Below are 23,608 nucleotides of genomic sequence, written 5' to 3'. Positions count from 1 at the left end.
GTTTGTTCTAGTTCTGTGAAAAATGCTATTGGTATTTTGATAGGGATTGCATTAAATGTATAGATTGCTTTGGGTAGTATAGACATTTTAACAATATTTGTTCTTCCAACCATGAACATGGAGTGTCTTTCCATTGCTTTGCATCTTCTTCAATTTCTTTCATCAGTGTTTTATAAGTGTTTGGATTACAGATTTTTCACCTCTTTGGTTAGGTTTATTCCTAAGGCATCTTATTATCTTTGGTGCAATTGTAAATGAGACTTACTTTAAAATTTCTCTTTCTTCTGCTTCGTTATCAGTGTATAGAAACGCAGCAGATTTCTGTACATTGAGATTGTATCCTGTGACTTTACTGAATTCATGTATCAGTTCACCAATTTTTCTGGTGGAGTCTTTCACCTTTTCTATATAGAGTATCATGTCATCTGCAAATAGTGAAAGTTGTACTTTTTTCCTTACTGATTTAGATTTATTTTTGTTGTCTCATTGCTATGGCTAGGACTTCCAGTAATATGTTGAATAAAAGTTTTGAGAGTGGACATCCTTGTCTTATTCCTGACTTTAGGGGAGAAACTCTCAGTTTTTCCCTATTGAGAATGATGTTAGCTGGTGCTTTTTCACAGATGGCCTTTATGATGTTGAGTCATGCTCCCTCTAAACCTGCTTTGTTGAGGATTTTTATCATGAATGGATGTTGTACTTTGCCAAATGCTTTTTTAGTGTCTATTGAAATGATCATATGGTTCTTCATCACATCCTTTCTCTTAAGGATGTGATGTATCATATGGATAGGTTGGTGAATATTGAACAACTCTTGCAATCCAGGAGTAAATCCCACCTGATTGTGGTGAGGATATTGCCAGTTTTTAAATACCTAGGCCCAGATTGCAATATGTCTGTAGTATTTTATTATTCAGAGCAGTGAGGAACTCATCCAGATTCAGGGGAAGGGGATATAGACCTTACCTCCTCTCAGTAGGATGAAGCAAAGAATTTGTAGCCATCTTTTAATTCCATCTTTATTGAGGTATAGTTGACAAAATTGTATACTTTTGAAATATACAATGTGATTATATATATATATACATATATATATATATATATATATATATATATATATATATAGAGAGAGAGAGAGAGAGAGAGAGAGAGAGATTTACCACAATGAAGTTAATGAACATGTCTATCAGATCACGTAGATCACATCACATAGTTACTTTTGTGTGTATGTGTGTGATGAGAAGGCTTAAATCTATTCTCTCAGTAAATCTCAAGAATACAGTATAGTATTATTAATTATAGTCACTATGCTGTTCATTAGAGCCTCAGAATTCCTTTTCACTCATTCATTCTCTCATCCATTCATTTTTCATAAATAGGTTAGAGTTTTTATTTCTTGTAGCCATGGTCATGAAATGCCCTTCAGTGGATACCATCAGATGAGGTAAGGAAGACATTCCAGAAGAAATTTGTTAATGGGGCAACATTTTAATTTCTGTACATTTACATACAAATTTTCCCCAGAGGTATAACAGATGTGATATCATGCAGACATTTAGCTTTGAAAGACAGTTCAGAACTCAAATTAGGCTTGTGCTGTGAATGAACACCTCCAGAGTAATCCTGGTCAACATGGGCAGTAACACTGTTCTTACATAAAATCCTCAAGTGATGGGGTTGCAGAAAGGACAGAAGGAGGGAAGTATTCCCCACTAGACATAACATGCTGTACTCCTTTCCAAAGCACACAATACATTAAAGTGAAGTGTTCTTTAATTTTTTATGTTTTTAAAAAATCTTTAAATTTAGTTTAGGTAACATATAGTGTATTGTCAGTTTCAGGGGTAGAATTTAGTGATTCATCACTTGTATATAATGCCTGGTGCTCATTCCATCAAGTGAAATCTTGCCATATGCAATGACGTAGAAGGAGCTAGGACGTATTATGCTAAGCGAAAGAAGTCCATCAGAGAAAGACAAATACCACACGATTTCACTCAGATGTGGAATTTAGGAAAGAAAACAGATGAACATAGGGGAAGGGAATGAAAAGTGAGGTGTTCTTTAAAAGAGTTCAAGTGTGGGCTGCCCCAGTATGTGTGTACGCCCACCCTTCACCTAGGGGCTGGGTGATGCAAGTTACAGGGTTCATTTAATTGCACTTTAGTCATTTCTTGTATCGCTCTTAGAAGTGGTAATGTTTGAGTGCAATTACTTCCTTTATGAGGTTTCTTTTTTGCCTCCTTTCTATTTTGTAGCCAAACTAACTTACCAGTCTCCTTCCTCTAGTTCCAAGTGACAGAAATCCTTTTTACAACTGAAAGTTTTTATTCTTTGACTAACATTTCCACATTTCTCCCAGCCTCTAGCCTCTGGCAACCACAATTCTATAATCTGTTCCTATGAATTCACCTTTAAAAAAATTCCTTATGTGATACCATACTAATAGTTGTGAGGTGATATCTCATTGTGGTTTCAATTTGCATTTTTCTGATGATGAATGATGTTGAGTACCTTGAATACCTTTTTATATAACTGCTGGCCATTTGTATGTCTTCTTTGGAAAAATGTCTACACAGGTCTTCTGACCAATTTTTAATTGGGTTATTATTATTATTATTATTATCATCATCATCATTATTATTATTTGCTATTGAGGGGTATCTATTTCTTATATATTTTAGATATTTTAAAATATTTTTTTTAAAAAATAAGTACCACACCCTGCCTGGAGCCCAAAATGGGGCTTGAATTAATGACATTGAGATCAAGACCTGAGCTGAGATCAAGAGTTAGACACTTAACCAACTGAGACACTCAGAAGCCTCTGTCTTTTTTAGATACTAACCCCTTATTAGATACATGGTTTGCAAATATTTTCTCCCATTCCATAGTTAGCTTTTTCATTTTGTTGATTGTTTCCTTTCCTTTGCTATGCGGACACTTTTTAATTTGATGTAGTTCTACGTTTTTGTTTTTGCTTTTGTTGCCTATGCTTTTAGGGTCATATCCAAAAGAGATCATTGTCAAGACAAATGTTAAGAAGCCTTTTCCCCATGTTTTCTTCTAGGAGTTTTATGATTTCAGGTTTATATTTAAGTCTTTAATCCATTTTCAGTTAATTTTTGTGAGGAGTTTAAGACAGGGTTCCAATTTCATTCTTTTCCATGTGGGTACCAATTTCCCAAGACCACTAATTATATAGATTATTCTTTTCCTATTGTGTGTCCTCAGTGCCCTTGTCAAAGATGAGTTGATCATATTTACATGAGTTTATTTATGGGCTTTCTGTTTCATTGGTTTTTGTGTCTGTGCTTATGATAATACCACACTGTTTTGATTACTATAGATTAGTAATATAGTTTCAAATCAAAAAATAAGATACCTCCAGTTTTGTTCTTCTTTCTTCAGATTACTTGTTATTTGGGGTTATTTGGGATCTTTTGCAATTTCATCTGATTTTTAGGATTGTTTTTTTCTATAACTGTGAAAAATGCCACTGTAATTTTGGTAGGGATTCCGATGAATCTGTAGATCACATCATATGACTGTTGTAATAATATTAATTCTTCAAATCCATGAACATGAGGTCTTTGCATTTATTTTTGTCTTCTTCAATTTCCATCATACATGTCTTACAGTTTTCTGTGTACATATTTTAACCTCCTTGGTAAATTTATTCCTAAGCACTTTATTTTTTTGATGTTACTGTAAATGGAATTGCTTTTTAAATTTCTCTTTGAGATAGTTTGTTGTTAGTGTATAGATTTTTGTATGTTGATTTTGTATCCTGCTGTAGTCGTATTGGATCTTATAGGGAGGCATACCTATATGAATATAGTTTTCTAAACACTATCATTTGTTTGTTTATTAATGAAGCAGAGGCCTATGGAATATAGAGGCTGATATCATGAGAATTATTTCTAAAGTTAAAATCTTTGATTTTGAGTTTCCTTGGTAGCTTTCTTATTTGATTCAAGTAGTATACATAGATTAAATTTTTTGAATGAAATGGAGACATATAAGGGAATTTGCAATTATGTTCTCAGTAGCAGCTTTCAGTTCCATAAAATAAAGTGTCAGATAATAGCAATTTCATTAAGACAAGTAAATTTGTGAAAGCAACGTATATTTTGTAGCTAAAATATAGGTTCCTAGTGTCGATTGTTATCATGGGCTTATTACTCAAAAATAATTATTTGCATTCAGAGAGTACTCTTTGTAAGTTGCCTCATTATTAACATAAAAATTGCTTATTGACCTAATTTATTCCTGCTCTATCACATCTACTTTGACTTGAATCAGAAAGTGTTCCATATGCTTCTCGCTAATAAGAATTGTTCTGAGTATGAGAATTTTTCACTTTATATTCCTGAATTTTACATGATATTGATCTGTTTGCCTAATGTCACTTATATATATGACCGATAGCCTCTTAACAGCTTTGGTCCTGAAAAGGAGGATACTAAAGTTTTATCTTGTCTCCCTTCTGCTTATAGAAATTAGCATAAGTGATATTTGGCCTAAGACATTCACCTAACCAATGTGAAAGGATATGATTGTTTTGATGCTTTGGTTGTATCTTTGTGTAACCAGAAAGTGGCATTCAAAGGCACAGGATACTGATTAGCCAAAGTCGTCATTGGATCCTGACTAGAGGAACAGCTAGTTTAATGACTCAGCTTTACTGCTTCCCTAGGAACATGAACTGGTCTGATCTCAGGGAAACTGAGTCTTCCTGGGCAGAGGTTTTCACCCTTTTAGGACATGTCACCACAGTCAGCCAGTGACTTCTGGGGACTCTCATTAACCAATATTCTTCTGTTCTTCAAATTCCTGATCTAATTTTAGACTGGAGTAGTGATTTTCAACCTTGCTTTCATACTATGATCACCTGAGGGGAGATTTAAGGAATCTTGATGCCTGGGATTTACTGCAGAACAATTAAATTAGAATATTTGAAGATAGAACTCAAGGACATCAGGATTTTTTAAAAACATCTAAGGGGATTCCAAATTTACCAACTGGCAGGTTTATAATTTAAAGTTTCTTTAAATCCAAGTAGGACATACCAACCCACCCACAGGACATGACATTTTATGTTTTCTGAATGATGCATGATACCTATTGCGTTACTCAGTCTAAACTAGGGAGATATTTTTCATCATTTTAGATTCTCTGTTTTGGTTATTATCATTATTTTTGGAGAAACACACTTTTAAAATAAGAAGAAACTCTCTAGGGGCACCTGGGTGGTGTAGTCAGCTAAGCATCCAACTCTTGGTTTCAGATCAGGTCGTGATCCCAGGGTGGTGAGATTGAGCCCCAAGAGGGCTCTGTGCTCAGCATGGAATCTGCTTAAGACTCTTTCTCTGCCTCTCTCCTGCTGTGCTCACTCTCATTCTCTCAAATAAATAAATAAATCTTTTATAAAAATAATGAAAATTTAAAAAAGAAACTCTATAAAAAGTTCAATTAAATTAAAAAAAAATTTAAGGACTATAAAAGGGTAAACACTAAATTTGAATCCAGACTAAAAAATATGAATAACTAGGTGAAATTGATAACACAGTCATCATGGGAATAAAAGAAAAGAATCAAAGTAACTTTTCACTAAGCACTGATTGTAGAAACTTAGTGCTATATATTTAACAGCAGGAAGAGTTACGAAAAGTCTTGAACTTAATATTTATTGTGAATAATGAATTTGGTGTAGTAAATCCGCAACTATTTTATGTTTCTTTTTTAATTTTTTAAAAGATTTTATTTATTTATTCATGAGAGACAGAGAGAGAGAGAGAGAGAGAGAGAGGCAGAGGCACAGGCAGAGGGAGAAGCAGGCTCCACGCAGGGAGCCTGATATGGGACTCAATCCCAAGACTCCAGCATCATGCCCTGGGCTGAAGGCAGATGCTAACCACTGAGCAACCCAGGCATCCCTATTTTATGTTTCTTTTAGGACAAACAAGTCAATAAATATATAGAAGTTAGTAGGAACCAGGATTATCATTGTGGGAGAAAGAAAAATGATACAAATATGAAGCAGAAGAAAGTGAAGAAAACTTAGTGTTATCATATTTCAACAGGAAGCACCAATCTGAACAATGGTTTAAAACATTCCTAACACTGCTCATTGAAACGTTTTAGAAATAATGTCATTCAGTAATATTGAACATGCCTTGTTATTTCTGAATAAGCGTCCCCCTGAAATGACCTAAAAGTCCTTGAAGAAATTCCTGATTCTTCATAAGGGGTAGGTGAAATGTAAAATGAAACTTTGATGTTTCATTGTGCAAGAAAACAAAAATGTGGCTTTAAAGAATTAAAGAATTTCAAAAGGACATAGGATTTGAGTAGGCATTTATCAAAAGCAGAAATATCAATGGCTAGTAAGCACTAGAAAAGATGCTCAGTGTTATTAATCATTAGGGAAATTCAGATAAAACACTTAATGAGATACAACTTTATACCCACTAGAATGACCAGAGTCTAAACAACAGAAATTAAGTGGTGGTGATGATGTGGAGAAATTGAATTCTCATATATTGCTACTGTCAAAGTAAGGGAAGGGGTGAGAGGGCTTACCTGCTGAAAGGTAGGTTGCAGTGGAATGTGGGGAACCCAAATATTATAAGCACTCCAGAAAGTTATATCTGGTCCCCTTATGATGCATGCCCCTCCCCCAGGTATGAGCTAGGGATTGTCAATGCCCATATCACAGAGCAGGAAATACAGGCAGAGATGGAATATTTGGCACACATTCACACATCTAGGACACAACAAAGTCTGAATATGAACTCAGATCTGTCTGGTTCTAAGGCATTTGCTCTTCTTTCAGTTTTTTTTTTTTTTTTGACCATTGCAGAAAATATTCTAGGTCTTACCCCTTTTTCTTGGTCTTAGATGTCCTGAGACTTTATTTGGGAAATGGGAGTTATTCCCATTTAGGTTGATTGGAGACAGACCAGGCAAAGCCCTAGGATGAAAGAAGTCATGAAGCTCCCTGGCAAGACACAGGATACTTACCAGGCAAAGTCGTTAATAGGTTCTGACTAGAGGAACAGCTAGCATATTCCAATGACTCAGTTCTACTCAGTTCTACTTTCCTGGGAACATAAACATATCTCATCTCAGGGAACCTGAGTCTTCTTGGGCAGGGGTTCCCCCCCTTTTAGAACTTGCTCTTACAGTCAGCTCCTGATTTCTGCGGAGTATTAATCAGTATTCTTCTGCTTCTCCTTAAATTCTGATCTAATTTCAAACTGGAGTAATGATTTTCAACCTTGCTTCCATACTATGATCACCTGGAGAGATTTAAGAAATCCTGATATGTGGGCTTTACTGCAAAAACAGTTAAATCAGGACTTCTGAGGATGTGACTCCATGAAATCAGTATTTTTTAAACTCATAAGGTGATTCTATTATGCAGCAAAGGTATTGAACTGACAATCTAGAGCCTTGCAACACAAAAATGTGGTCCATGACAAGCACCATTGACATCAACTGGGAACTTTTTAGAACTGCAGAATTTTGGCCTTGTCCTAGACCTACTGAATCAGAATCTACAATTTAACAAGATAATGGAGTGACTTGTATTTGAGAAGCACTGGTTTAGAACAATGATTTTCAATTTGGGCTGTACATTAGTATTAGTTGTAAGATCAGATGTTAGAGTACACTTGAGAAGTCAGGGAAACATAAGTCAATAAAGAGGTCCCAAGGGAAGTAGTGTCAGGAAGGAGAGAGGGAGACAGCCTATCACCTGATGCAAATACTATGTCTGAGAGTGTGTTGGAGGGTGCAGAAGATCACATTTAATATGTATCTGTCACTTTTAATTTGTGGAGGCCAACCCTCAAGAAGATCCATGAGTCTTGGTGTTGAGGCCCTTGTGTGGTCTCCTCTCATACTTAGAGCACATTTGGTATGATCGGCAGAATGTGGTGGAATTAATGATGCCAGTTTCAAGGATAGGTACTAAAAAACACTGCAACTCCTAATTTGGCCTCTTGGATCCCTTGCTCTGGGAAAGGCCAGATGACATACTGTGATAACATCCAAGCAGACCCATGGAGGGGCCCATATGGAGAAGAACTGGACCCCTTTTCAAATTATCAGCCATGTGAGTGAAGGAACCATCTTAGAAGTGAACCTATCAGTTATGGTTGAGCCTCCAGATGACTGTAGCCCTAGACACTACGTAACTGCAAGCACATGAGGAGCCCTGAGAAAGAAATGCCCATCAGAGCCCTGGCCAAATACTTTACCTACAGAAACCATGAGCGTAATCAATGATGGTTTTACACCATTTTGTTTTGGAGTGCTTTGTACTCTACCATTAGATAACTGGAACAGGGTTTTGTACCTGGAAGTAGAGTGCTGCTATAACAAACCCTAAGGGGATCCCTGGGTGGCTCAGCGGTTTAGCGCCTGCCTTCGGCCTAGGGCGTGATCCTGGAGTCCTGGGATCGAGTCCCGCATCGGGCTCCCTGCATGGAGCCTGCTTCTCCCTCTGCCTCTCTCTCTTTCTCTCTCTCTCTCTCTCTCTCTGTGTGTGTCTCTGATGAATAAATAAATAAAAATTTTAAAAAACCCTAAAACGTGGCAGTGGATTTGGAATAAGGAGACAGAATTTGGGAGAGCCTTAAAGAGATTGTTATGGCCCTGATGCAGATTGTCAGTGAGACCCAAGGAAAAGTAGGGATAATGTTGCTAGAAATTAGGGGAAAGAGGTGCCTTTCTTCTAATCAGGATCCTTGTTATATAGTGGTAAAAAGCTTAGCACCATCACCTCTGATAACATGGCAAATTGAGAATGCAGCTAATGAACTGAGTGATCTAGTTTAAGAGATTTCCAGACAGACTGTTGAAGATGCCATTTGGATTTTTAAGAAATGCTTATAGTAAAATATAAGAGGAGAGAGTTAAACTGAAGGAAGCACTATTATAAAAGAGCCAGAAATTACTAGATTTGAAAAAAAGATGGTTCTTAGTTCAAGATTCTTAAATTAAGAAAAGTTTTTGGAGCAGAGTATATTTAAGATGGGAGTATAAGACACTTGAAGACCTCAGAAAGGTCGAAGGTGGTGTCTTTGAGGACCATTCAGTCTCTCTGTTAAAGAGGACAAAGAGTCTAATAATCTTTAGGGCATTATTTCTATCTAATGTAGAGAGGCCTTATCTTACAAAGATTAATGAGTAGCTTTTGTTGGGTAGATTATAACTTGATTCACAAGAAATGTACAATGTTTTTTTTAAGATTTATTTATTTATTCATGAGAGACACAGACTGAGAGACAGAGGCAGAGACACAGGCAGAGGGAGAAGCAGGCTCCATGCAGGGAGCCCAATGCAGGACTCGATCTCAGATCCCAGGATCGTGACCTGAGCCGAAGGCAGGCATCCAAATGCTGAGCCACCCAGGCCTCCCTGTGCAATGGTTTTAAAAGAATTATATCACTTTGGACTGGAAGTGATGGAGAAAGTACTAAATGAAAAGAGACCATTTGATTTCCAAATATCTGTAAGTAGGAAACAAGGTGCAAAAACTATCAAGCTGCAGACACAAAATACTTTTTTTTTTTTTTATAGAAAAAGATGACTCAGAGGGTGGAATGAAGAACTCAGAGGTCAGAGCCAAGAACCATTCCTAGGCAGTAAGGCTGAGTCCTTATCAAAAAACTAGCAACATATGCCTGGCTGTATTTCAGAATTGCTACACACCTGTGACTTCCATGTCTCCAATTTCCCTAATCCCCCTCCTCCCATTTTTAAACTAAATGGTCTATGGTGGTTATTTTATACTTGTCCAATCATTTCTCATTGAGTGGGTAAGAAAACAGATAAATTTTTTTATAGTTTATAGGTTCTCAAACTAAGAGAAACAATACTAGAGGATCTATACTTGAACCACACCTGTAGAATCTCCTCCAAGCTTGGACCTAATCTGGATAATGGCATTCTGGACATTGAGCCTGGCTCTGATAACCTAATGGGACCTGAATGGCATATGAAGGTATATTGCATGTGAGACAGATGCAAAATGTTATGGCCAGAGGATAAACTGTGGCAGATTAAACTTTCTATATATATATATATATATATATATATATATATATATATATATATATGGCTACACCTATATATACATTCTTCCTTTATGCTCTTATAATGTGACTAACACTCTTCCCACAGAGAGGTGGAATAGTATTCCTTCCCCATGAATCTGGCCAGGGGCTGCTATCTGCTCCAGCCAATTGATATGGTAGAGGTAATACTATGAGACTTCCAAGGCTGAGTCAGAAAATATTACAGCTTATCTTGGCTCTCTCTTACTTTTGGGATGTTTGACTTTGGATCTCAGCCTCCAATGCTGTGAGAAAGCCGAAACTAGCCCATGTGGAGAGAATACACGGAGAGCCCCAGTGCAGAAGAACTGAGTCTCCCAACCAATAGCATCGAACACCAGATCTTTGAGTGAGGGAGCCTTCAGATGATACCATCTGAGATGAGACCAATTGAGAGCCTTCCAGATCCACATTTTTTTTTTCAGATCCACATTATAGAGCAAAGACAAACTCTCCCTCTTGTTCTCCATCTATATTCCTGGCCCATAAATTCTTGAGCATAAAAAAACAACAGTTGTTTTCCCCCACCATGCTCTGGGGTGATTTGTTACACAACCATAATAGCTGGAATATAGTTCTTAACAGTTTGTTTCTTTTGGGGATCTGGAATTAAAACTACAAGAAGTGAAGATTGACTCTGTAGTTCTCAGTTTAACAAAGGTTCTTACTAAGAACCTAAACTCTAAAAATCTTTACTCATTACTCAAATATTTATAGTCATACAGGGAAGCTGAAGTTATTTCAACATGATTACTATTTTGTGACATTCTTGAGGGAAGAAAGTATATAACTAATTAAAAATTTGGTTCAAATGACCTTGTCTTTCAGATAATATAAGAATGGAGTAAATAAAGATAATATTTTTATAAAGAGAGATCTAAGCAGAATAGGTGACAATGTCAGAATATGAAAGCAGGATTTAGCATAGCGAAGCCTTCTTTCAATAATTTAGTGATGATTATAGAGATGAAAGGAAATGTACAAGAAGCTTTTTTGTTTGTTTCTTTTTCCACAGAGGGCAGGCCATGGGGGAATGTGGTAGAAATTGGAGCAGCAGGAATTTGGGTCATAAATTAGGAAGCATTTCCTGACTATAAGTGTTGTGAAATATTGAATATGTTATTAAGATACATTGTACCATCTAATAACATTTAAAGGAATATTTATACAGCTTTCTATTTAATTGAAAAATTACCTTGCAGTTCTAAAAACTTGGAATTTTGTCAAGTATATTGCATATAAAGAATTTACTAACAAAAATGATTTTAGGTGAGGGTCTTGGTTGCTCATTAGTTTTTTTGCAATAATAATCTTTGCTCATGCATCCTAGTCCATTATAGAAATCTTGAATCTTTAATTAATTTCATGGTAACTGGTGTAGTAGAAAGCACAGTATACATGGAGTCAGAAGTCCTGGTTTTTGTTTTTCTCTTTGTCACTATTGAGCTTTGTGACCTTGGTTAAATCATTTAGCTTCTCACAATTTTGGTTTCTCTATACATAAAAGAGGGCTGATACTTGCCCTCTTGCCTCATGGAATTGCTGTACGAATCAAAGGAAATAATGAATGTTCCATACCTGACACAGTATAGATAAAGGGAGAACTGCTTGTCAACTAGAATGGAATCAGACTGGATGTAGCTTGAAAACTTAAATATATTGTTTATTAATTCATGATTCTTAAGACACTGTAAGATGTCTTCTTGTGCAAACTCATACCCAGTTTATGAATCTCTCAGTCAAATATATATTCTGAAATAGGCACAGATTTTAAACTCTGAGAATATGGACCTGTCTCTTATTGTCAGTATGATGTGGGGCAAGTCAAACAGTCTGTCATCTGAAAAATGGGGAAAAGAATGATAATAAATGACTTACAGGGTTAATGAGAGGTTTTAAGTAATACAACACTGCTGTGCAGTGAATTTTATTTATAATTTTCCTGATATTTAAAAGATGGGGAGCATGGTGTTTATTGAAACAGACTGCTCCATTGATGAACAGATGTCATTGTTGAAAAGGTCTTCAGATCATAACGGAATTTATTTTCCTAAAACTTCCAAGTATTGGTCTTTCTTCTGCCTCCTGGAGTAACACTGACTAAAAATACTACTTCCTCCACAACATAGTACTTCAAAATATTTGGAGACAGCTATCATGTCTCTTTAGGCTTTCCTCTCAAGACAAAAATATCTAGTTTCCTCAAAAGTTCTTTATGTAAATGGATTTGTCTAGATTTTCTTTGGATGTTCTCCAGGAATCCTTCTGAAGTGTGGTGTCTAAAATGGGGCATAATTCTCTGGATGTGCTCAGGCCAGCACATATCACCTCCCTGGAAATGGACCCTAACTACTTTCGGTTAAGTTTAGATTTATTCTTGCCATTACAGCAATAATTATAGTACCATCAATAAATGCTTATTATAAGCCATGCACACTATGAATCCTATTCTACTAAAAACCCATTAAAGCAGGAGTTCTTTTCCCCATGGGCCAGACACAGTTTAGAGAGTTCAACACTTGCCCAAGTTCACAAGTTCACAAAGGCAATGGTCTATGAAAAAGCAGGTATTTGGATATGGTGCTGCCTGAGGCCCTTCCATACTACATTGCATTGAAATTGAAGCATTGGCAATTCCTTGTCCCAAATATCAAGAAGGATTTTCCTCCTATGTACAGGAAAAATCTTGTCATCTTGATTTGCAGTTATTTTTCAAGTATTAACAAGATATTCGAAAACCTGCTTTTGTCTCTAAATATATTGAATGTTATGTCATCTGCAAGCCAATATGCATTCTGTTAATGTATTTATCAAGCCTGTTGATATAACAGAGTTGACTGGACAGACCACCAGAGAGATCTCTCCATGGTGACCATTCCAGGAATCAATACTCATTGGGTCTGGTTGTTCAACCACTATAAATCCAACTTAACAGTATTTTTATCCAGCCTGCATTCCTTCATCTTGCCTATAACAATAGCATGAAAAATATTATCGAATATCAGGCTAGAATTAGGTAAGTGGTGTCTGTGATGTACTCATATTTCCAGGCTAATGGCCCATGTTGATTTATGGTTAATCGGATAAAGGGTTTTTAAATGACAGAAAATATATTAAAACTATCGCCATTGCTATAAAATCACAGAAGAATGCTTTTGAAATATTCAACTACATATATAAAATGCATTTTATGATGGAAATTGTGTTTTAATTGTTACAGACTATAATCCAAATTCAGTGAAAATCCTGTTATTATAATTTTAACCATGTTTAGAAATTATAGGTGTGGGAGGTAATAACAATTTTCACTTTGTGACATTTTCATAATGATACTAAAAATATTTTCAAAAAGTTAACAGCATTATAAAGATGTGAAAATTCATGCAATTAGGAAAAAAACATGCACCAAAATGATTAAATATTTTACTGATCAAAAAATGTTGCATAAGTTTAAATTAAATACAATAGACTTTTTACCGTTCAGAATTTGGATTCATTTTGTCTGGATTAATCTTCCTTCTCTTGGTTGTTCATCCATCCATCCATCCATCTATCCATCCGTTCTTACAACTAGCAAATAAATTATATTTGCAAATAGTGTCCTTGCACTTCGGAGGTCTCATAATATATTAGAAACGATTCCTGTCTCTATTAAGTGGCAGGAATATCCTATAATTCAGTAAGGAAGAGAAGTATATAAATTATTTAAAGGAGATTATGATAAATTCTATAAAAATAATTCAGAATGAAGAGAGAAAGATTAGCTTCAGCCAAGATAATCAGCAATATTTCATGGAACAGATAGAATATAAGCAGGGCCTAGAAATTTAGTGATACTTCAATATTTCAAGATGTGATGGATGGGGTCTAAAGCTGAGTATAAAGTATCCTCATTCCAGTCCATTTTCATTTTGATGGTGTTTATTTAAGCTTTAAAGTAGCAGAGAAGATATGTGAACCTTTTCTTGGTCAGGCTTAGAAGAGTGTCTTAGTAAAATACAGGAAACACACACACAAAACAATATCCTTTTGAACACCTAGTCAAGTCCAAGATACTTTACTGTAAACTAGGTTTATAAAAGAAAAGAGGAAATAATCCTTGCCCTCCAAGAATTTATAGTGTAGTGATAACTAAGGACAAAAGGGTGATATTCCAAATTAGAGTAAATCTCCATGTTCCCATACCTTCACCCACAGTGGATATTATCCATTATTTTAATCTTGGCCAATCTGGTATGACTCTCTAGGGATAGCTATGGAGGCCTTTTCTGTAAAGTCAGCAAGCAACCAAATCGGGAAGCAAAACAACAGGCCAGATGAAATTATATTACCACAGATCCAAACAGCCAAAGTATCAGGTTTGATTGGTTTCTAGTCTGAATTGAAACTACACTTAAAAATGCTGATGAATGTTACAGAAAGTTCCTTTTAGGATGGGGAAATATCATGGACTATAGTCATTTGTTGCATAATATTCATGATTGCAAGAGAATTCCTTTTATTACTCTGTGACGGATTACTCAATGAAATGTGGAGTTTCTTCAGACTTTCATTTTTTTTGGAAGAAAAATTAAAAACTTTTCCCCTCCCCCCATTATTTTGTCCAATAAACAACAGAAAGTATTTTCCCTCCTCTCCACCCAATTACCTGTCAAGTCAGTTCCAGTCAGAAAAGAGAAACAGCTCTAGATATTCTAAACAGGGGAAATTTTATATGGGGATTTATGAAAGTCATTGACAAATGGAGAATCCAAAGCGGGGCTGGGGGTGTGGGGTGAGGTGCCTAAGGCAATCCAGACATTAGCAGAAGCAGTGTTTAAGCGGTGCCACAACCTAGGATGAAGGGATAAAGGGAGGGGACAGCATTACTGAAGATGAGGAGCTTATGGTGGAAGCCAGAACTATAGTAGGTACACGGAGCCACAAGGACTTGCTAGAGAGAGGGAAGCAAAGGAGCTGCCACGGCTGGAGACACAACCCAAAGCAGAGAATAGGGGGAGGAGAGATGGGCTTTTTGCCTCCCCCTACCCTTTAGCCAACACTGCCTTCAAATTCTTTTTTTTTTCCTTTTCTTCTCTCTCTCTCTCTCTCTCTCTCTCTCTCTCTCTCTCTCTCTCTCTCTCTCTCTCCCTCCCTCTCTTTTTTTCAGTAGGCTCCAGCTGGGAGGGCCCGAACTCACGACCCTGAGATCAAGACCCAGGCTGAGATCCCATCGGTTACCGACTGAACCACCCAGGTACCCCTGCCTCCAAATTCTTTTTTTTTTTTAATTTTTATTTATTTATGATAGTCACAAAAAGAGAGAGAGGCAGAGACATAGGCAGACGGAGAAGCAGGCTCCATGCAGGGAGCCCGATGTGGGATTCGATCCCGGGTCTCCAGGATCGCGCCCTGGGCCAAAGGCAGGCGCTAAACCACTGCGCCACCCAGGGATCCTGCCTCCAAATTCTTAAATTTACCTTGAAGACAGAGGGGAAAGGGACACAGAGAAATGTAGTTCCTTGTGATGCAGAAAAGGACAGAGACTGATGGGGAAGGAACTGAGAGCAAAAGGCTAGCACATGACTCAGAGGTAACCAATGTTAAGATCATTTCGGATATCTTATTTGCATAAAATAGAATAAAGCGGAATGAAAGAAAATATTCGGGGATCCCTAGGTGGCTCAGCGGTTTAGTGCCAGCCTTTGGCCCAGGACATGATCCTGGAGTCCCGGGATCAAGTCCCACGTCAGGCTCCCTGCATGGAGCCTGCTTCTTCCTCTGCCTGTGTCTCTGCCTCTCTCTCTCTCTCTCTCTCTCTCTCTCTGTGTGTGTCTCTTATGAATAAATAAATAAAATCTTAAAAAAAATATTCACACTAAATGAATTATATATAAACATGTTTGGATGCTACAAGGTTATTTCACAGTTTACATACTTCATTGCAATTCCCTTTCCCTGTTTCACACATATTAGGAGCATTATCCCATGTTGCCCCATGCAGATCATTATTTTTTATGACCGCATACTATTTCACTGTATAGAACATGATGTATTGGACCAGTTCCTCTCAAGGGCAGTTTCGATTATTTTTAATTTCTCATGATGGCAGATAATGCCAGATTGAAGATTTTTGTACTTGTAAAATTGCTCACTTATGTTATAGGATATTGTTATAGGATAATTTTCTAAAAGTGGGTATCTTGATGAAGAATATGGACTCTTAAATTTTTGATAGACTTTTCCACATACCCTTCCTAATGTTAGTAGTAATTTGCATTCACAGTAAGATTGTATGAAAGAGTTTGTTAACTAACCACTTCCTCCGATATTATTTATTATCAATCTCTGTCAGTCTGGTAAATATACACACATGTATGTGTACTGATGTCTGTGTCTATATGTGTTAATGTCTGTGTTTGTGAAAGAGCTATGGCTCTATCCATGTATGTATATTTATGTGTATGAAGATGTCTAAATCTGTATATATGTCTGTGACTATGTCTATACCTGTATATCTACATAAATAGAGTCAATCTTCATTATTCATGGATTCTGCATTTGCAGATTCACTTACTGGCTAAATTTATTGGTAACCCTAAAATAAAAACTGGCGGCACTTTTATGATTATGGACATGCAGAGAATGGTGAGAACTTTGAGTCACCCTACACGTATTTTCCCAACTGAGGTCCAACAAAGTGGTGTTGTGCCTACTTGCTTCAGCTTTCATAATGTAAATAAGTTTCCTTTTTGTGTTTTTTTAGTGCCACGTTTTGGGTGTGTGTGTGCGTTTTTTTCTTTTTGTCTTTGTACGGTTTTTGTTGGAGATTTTGCTGCTTAAAATGGTCCCGGAGAAAACAGCTGAAGTAGTGTCTAATGTTTTTATGTGCAGGAAAGTTGCGATGGACCTTATGAAAAAAATATGTGTGTTAGATAAGCATTATTTAGATCTAAATTGTAATGTTTATCATAATGTTTGTGGAGACTTTATAGACTATGATGAGAAAATAATGAGAATTGATTATGTCTATGTCTATGCCTCTATCTTCTTATGTCTTTGATTTAATAAATATTTATCAAGTGCTTCCTATGAAATAGACACTGGGAATAAAATGTTGAGCAAAGACACTGAAATCAAACAACAAAATTTAAAAATGGGTAAATTTCACTATATCAAAAATAAACTTTTGTGTTTCAAAGGCCATCATCAACAGAGTGAAAAGTCAACTCAGAGAAGGGGAGAAATTATTTGAAAATCATATATCTAGTAATAGATAGATATCCAATATGTATAAAGAATTCCTACCTCCCAACAACAACAAATCCAATTAAGAGATGGAGAAAGGACTTGAACAGACATTTCTCCAAAGAAGATCTACAAATGACCATTAGGCACACATAAAGCTGTTCAATGCCATGAATTATTAGGGAAATGCAAGACAAAACCACAATTACATCTCACTTCACACCTTTCAGGATGGCTTTTATTTAAAAAAATAAAATAACAAGTGCCTGGGAGGATGTACAGAAATTGGAATGCTAGTACATTGCTGATAGGAATGTAAAATGGTACAGCTACTATGGGAAACAGTATGGCAGTTTTCTAAAAAAAAATTAAACATAGAACAACTGTATGATCCAGCAACCCTGCTTCTGAGGATACATCTGAAAGAGTTGAAAGCAGTTACTCAAAGAGGTATTTGTACAATTGTGTTCATACCAGCTTTATTTGTAGTAGCCAAAAGGTAGAAGTTACCCCAAATTTCCATTGACAGATGGATGGATAAGCAAAATGTGGTGTATATGTATACCATGAACTATTGTTCAACCTTAAAAAGGAAAGAAATTCAGACTCATGTTACAACATAGACAAACCTTGAAGACATTATGCTAAGTGAAATAAGCCATTTCTGAAAGGACAGATATTCTAAGATTCTACTTACAAGAGGTACCTGGTGTAGTCAAATTCAGAGAGACAGGGCCACCTGGGTGACTCAGTGGTTGAGCATCTGCCTTTGGCTCAGGTTGTGATCCCAGGGTTCTGGGATCGAGTCCTGTACTGGGCTCCCCACAGGGAGCCTGCTTCTCCCTCTGCCTATGTCTCTGCCTCTGTCTTTGTGTCTCTCATGAATAAATAAATAAAATCTTTTTAACAATTCATAGAGACAGAAAGTACAATGATGAGTCAGGGGCCGAGGGGAAGGGTATTGGGAAGTTATGGTTTAATGGGTATAAAGTTTCAGTTGAGGATGGATGGTGGTGATGGTTGCACAACAACGTGAATGTACTTAATGCCAATGCACTTTAAACTTAATGGTTAAATGGTAAATTTTATGTTATGTATATTTAACCACAATAAAAAAAATGTTGTGCTGAATAAGCACTGTAGTATTTTGTAGTCCTAGCAGTTAAAGTTCACTACTGAAAATGGACTAATAAAATATCATAGACAAACTTTTAACATACGCAACTGAAAATTGCAATGATTTCTATCCTGGAAACGTATCAAGCATCATGAGAAAATCAAACATGGGGAATTCATTTGGTTTGGAGGTGTCAGGGAAGGCTCATTTTTAGTGAGCCTTACATTTAAAAATATATTTTTCTCAAATGTATTTTAGTTATTTTCCCATGAAAGTTTATTTTACACTTTCTTCATTTTAATTCTGGTCCATTTTGAATTATTACTTGGTAGGATCTACTTGGATTTTTTTTTTAAGATTTTATTTATTCATGAGAGACAGAGAGACAGAGAGAGACAGAGAGAGAGAGAGGTAGAGGGAGAAGCAGGCTCCATGCAGGGAGTGCAATGTGGGACTCGATCCCAGGTCTCCAGGATCACACCCAGGGCTGAAGGCGGCGCTAAACCGCTGAGCCACCCAGGCTACCCAGCTACTTGGATTTTTAAAACTACTAATCCTGCATCATATGGGGGCAGATATCTTCCCCAGTTTGTCACTTGGATATCTTTCTTTTTCCTTCTTTTCTTCCTTTCTCCTCTTTTACTTTATTCTTTTTGTGATCATTAGCCTGTCAAACGAATTTATGATGTGTCACATTCCAATGATTTAGAAAAGCACGCTGTTTTCTTCTACCACTGTTACTGTTTTATTTTTATTTTTTTAAACATTTTTTTATTATTTATGATAGTCACACACAGAGAGAGAGAGAGGCAGAGACACAGGCAGAGGGAGAAGCAGGCTCCATGCACCGGGAGCCTGATGTGGGACTCGATCCTGGGTCTCCAGGATCGCGCCCTGGGCCAAAGGCAGGCACCAAACCGCTGCGCCACCCAGGGATCCCTACTGTTACTGTTTTAATATTTGCATTACAATTTTTCATTGATTTAGAATCGATTTTGATCTTTAGGAGCCAGCCTTATTTTATTTTCCACATAGTTTGCCAGTTGTCTCTATACAATTTATTTCATCATTGATATTTTCCCATGATTTGATATATGTATTACACACTCTAGTCCAGAGGTTGACACTTTTTTCTCTAAAAGGCCAGATAGTAAATAATTTAGGTTTTACTGCTATATGTTCTCTGTTGCTGCTATTCAATTCTGCTGTTGTAGCACAAAACCAGCCATAGATAATAAGCTGTGTTCCAATAAAACTTTATTTACAAGATGGTTGGGTGGATTTGTTCTAAAGTTTTCTGACCCATGCTGTGTGTATCCTGTTGCATTGATCTCTGTCCATTTTTTTCATTGTTCCAGTATCACAACTCTTATCTTGTATCTTAATAAATGATATTTGTCTCATCTCATAACTCTCCTTTTATTATTTTTTTAAAAGATTTTATTTATTTATTCATGAGAGACACAGAGAAAGAGAGAGAGAGGCAGAGACACAGGCAGAAGGAGAAGCAGGCTCCATGCAGGGAGCCTGACGTGGGACTTATCCTGGGTCTCCAGGATCAGGCCCTGGGCTGAAGGCAGCACTAAACCGCTGAGCCACCCAGGCTGCTCCATCATTCTCCTTTTAAAAACAACTTTTGCATCTTTACTTTGTGAGATAAATTTTGTACCAATTTCTCTCACATTTAGAAATAATACCATTGAGACTTTCATTAGGATTACAATGAACAGATTAGCTTAAGGAATATTGATGGGGTGGAAGTGATATTTCACAGCATTGAATTTTTTCTATTCAAAAACAGAAACAAACCTCTGCTTATTTATAACTTCTTTGAGATTCTGTTATAGTTTTATAGTTTTCTTCATTTAAGTCCTACAAATCTCTTACTAAATTTATTGTCAGATATTTTACATAACTTTGGTGTTGTTTATGGAATAATTTTTTCCCAGTTTATTATCTATTGCTCATATAAAAGAAAGGTATTGAATTCTGTTGGGTTATTTTGTAGTGCCAATTTTACTAAATCCTTATGTTTTCTTTTTTCTAGTTGATCTTGGACTTTATAGGTAGGCAATAATAGCATCTGAAAATCACTAATGTATATATATAATCAATATTTTACCATTACTTCATTCTTTTATTTAATTGCTTTGGCTAATAATTCTGAAACAATGCTTAAATAACATAGATGAAACTTTTTGTCTTATTCCTTATATTAATGATGTCATCTTTGTGCAAAAGTTTTCAATTCTGTGCAGAGTATTTATTTTTGGTTTTAATTTATCATGGGTTTTTTGTTGTTGGGCTTTTTGTCATTGTTCCATTTTGTTTTGCTTTGGATTTAGCCTTCTTCCCACTAAAAAAAAAAGGAAAAATCAAAGTATATTTTTAGACTAGGAATATTTTTGAGTTATGCCTATAGCTTTATCATGCAATGGAACTATCTTTCTGTTCCTACTTAATAAATATTTTTAAAAATCAGAAATTGATATAGAATTTTATGAGAAAATTTTTTCATATCTACTGATCTGATCATGTGGCTTTTCTTCTTCAACCTACATATATGGGGACTAAAATTAATATATTTGCTAACTTTGAATCATTCTTACTTTTCTGGAGTAAACTATTATGCTATATTATGTTTTCAGGTTGATGGAGTCTCTGTTAAAATTCTATTTATAATTATGAGTCAATTTTTAGCAGTAGTTTTGTGGTATAGTTTTTATGATACTGTATTTGTCAGCTATGATATTCAGATTTTTGATTAGTGCCTAAAGGTAATAGATGTATTCTGAAACTGTAGAATAATTCTAGACTTTTGTTTTGTGACCTCAGTGCAGATGATTAGTGTTGATATATCATGTGCGCACGATTGCATTGATGTATCACATTAGATTAACAAAGTAATTTCAAAGGTACTTGCGCATAGAATTTTGGCAAAAGACATCAAGAGAAATCTCACAGAGGAAGACATAGACATGGCCAATATGCACATGAGAAAATGCTCCGCATCACTTGCCATCAGGGAAATACAAATCAAAACCACAATGAGATACCACCTCACACCATTGAGAATGGGGAAAATTAACAAGGCAGGAAACCACAAACGTTGGAGAGGATGCGGAGAAAAGGGAACCCTCTTACACTGTTGGTGGGAATGTGAACTGGTGCAGCCACTCTGGAAAACTGTGTGGAGGTTCCTCAAAGAGTTAAAAATAGACCTGCCCTACGACCCAGCAATTGCACTGTTGGGGATTTACCCCAAAGATTCAGATGCAATGAAACGTCGGGACACCTGCACCCCGATGTTTCTATCAGCAATGGCCACAATAGCCAAACTGTGGAAGGAGCCTCGGTGTCCATCGAAAGATGAATGGATAAAGAAGATGTGGTTTATGTATACAATGGAATATTACTCAGCAATTAGAAACGACAAATACCCACCATTTGCTTCAACGTGGATGGAACTGGAGGGTATTATGCTGGGTGAAATAAGTCAATCGGAGAAGGACAAACATTATATGTTCTCATTCATTTGGGGGAATATAAATAATAGTGAAAGGGAATATAAGGGAAGGGAGAAGAAATGTGTGGGAAATATCAGAAAGGGAGACAGAACATAAAGACTCCTAACTCTGGGAAACGAACTAGGGGTGGTGGAAGGGGAGGAGGGCGGGAGGTGGGGGTGAATGGGTGATGGGCCCTGAGGGGGGCACTTGATGGGATGAGCACTGGGTGTTATTCTGTATGTTGGCAAATTGAACACCAATAAAAAATAAATTTATTTGAAAAAAAAGAAATTTTTTAATTTGCATTTCACATTTATCACTATCATTGTTATTTTCATCATCATAGCTCTCCTGGAGTTTAGTACAATATTATGCTGAGCATTTGACGTATAAGCTTCCTGAGTCTTACATAACAGATCTCTTCATCTCCATTTCAAAGGTGAGGAAATGGAGGCTTATTAAATTTAAGTAAATTGCCTAAAATAGCACTTTTAATTTCATTAGCCTAGGTTTCTCTGAAAGCACAGCCTGAGGCAAGGTTCTCTCATGCCTATGTTAGGTGATTGCCAGCCTTAGATGGAGGGAGAAGCAAAACAGGAAAGGATGAGAAGAATGACAAGCCAATAGAGGTGTGTTTTATCAAGGTCACTGCCCTGGGCATCCAGAACTCCATTCTACCAGGATCCAAGACATAAGGAATGCTGCCCCAAGTTGTTTACCCAAGGATGGCAGGTGAAATATTTATCCACTAGTTTCTATCCACTACTGGTTGAGTGTTGTCTCTGGCGGCCTTGATCCTGTACTTGTGGGCTGGACTTGCTCTTAGGTTGAGTGGATTCCTGCAGTATTAGAGAAGTTCTGGAAATGATGCATAACAGAGAGGAGACAGCTTTTTTTATAGCAGCTCTGGCTGAAATTAGTTGTAGGTTTAGGGATGTGACATGGGAAAACAGAACTATCTGATACCTTGGTTAATAACATCCATTTTATATATTAGTCATTTGACTTTAGAGTCCATGACTCCATTTCCTTGAATGCTCAGAGTTTTAGTCAGTAGTGGAAAGATCAATTCCATAAACTAGTTCTGCAAATGGCAGAAAGCTGGCACAGGAGATACCAAGGTAGTTAAGATTATGAATCTCAAGAGGATTGGTCCCACGTTCATTAAGAGTAAGCGCTCACCCAAATTCCATTATGCCATGCTAACATCTGTACCCCCATGACACTGCATATGCTAGTAGAATAATCCCCATATCATAAGCAAATTTGTATGAGAGATGTGGAGATTACCAGCCACTTATTAACACCGTGGAACTAGATTCCATTCTCTTGCCTCTTAGATTATTTTTCCAAAGGATATACTTGCTTCTGGTGCTGTTTTTATTCAGTTTCCTTCTCTCCATGCCTAGCTGAGTCAGAGATATCTTTGTTCCCTCTGGCCTGATTACTTGATCCAGAGTATTTCACTCATACCTTGATAACTTCTTTGGGCCTCAGGCTACTCATCTTTAAGAAGAGGGAATCTTGTTATTTCCCAGTTTTTGTCTAGTTCAGTACTCTATGCTCTTTTGTCTATATGTGCTATACATATTTTGCATATTCTGGTAACAAGAACTTTGTGTTTTTAA

General features: G+C 36.6%; 1 long non-coding RNA gene across 1 annotated transcript in view; it reads left to right on the top strand.

Annotated features, from left to right (window-relative positions):
- LOC140596218 (uncharacterized) overlaps positions 1–22,271 on the top strand; it is an 82,896-nt gene extending 60,625 nt beyond the window's left edge. The window contains exons 3-4 of the long non-coding RNA XR_011998253.1: positions 15,277–15,363; positions 20,519–22,271. This is a non-coding gene — a long non-coding RNA (uncharacterized lncRNA). The remainder of the gene's footprint in view (positions 1–15,276; positions 15,364–20,518) is intronic.
- Positions 22,272–23,608: the final 1,337 nt, after the last annotated feature.

The sequence above is a fragment of the Vulpes vulpes genome, chromosome X (genome assembly GCF_048418805.1).
Source record: "Vulpes vulpes isolate BD-2025 chromosome X, VulVul3, whole genome shotgun sequence".
NCBI classification, from domain to species: Eukaryota; Metazoa; Chordata; class Mammalia; order Carnivora; family Canidae; genus Vulpes; species Vulpes vulpes.
Note: the sequence above shows the minus strand (reverse complement) of the source record. Positions and strands in the feature narration are given on the sequence as shown.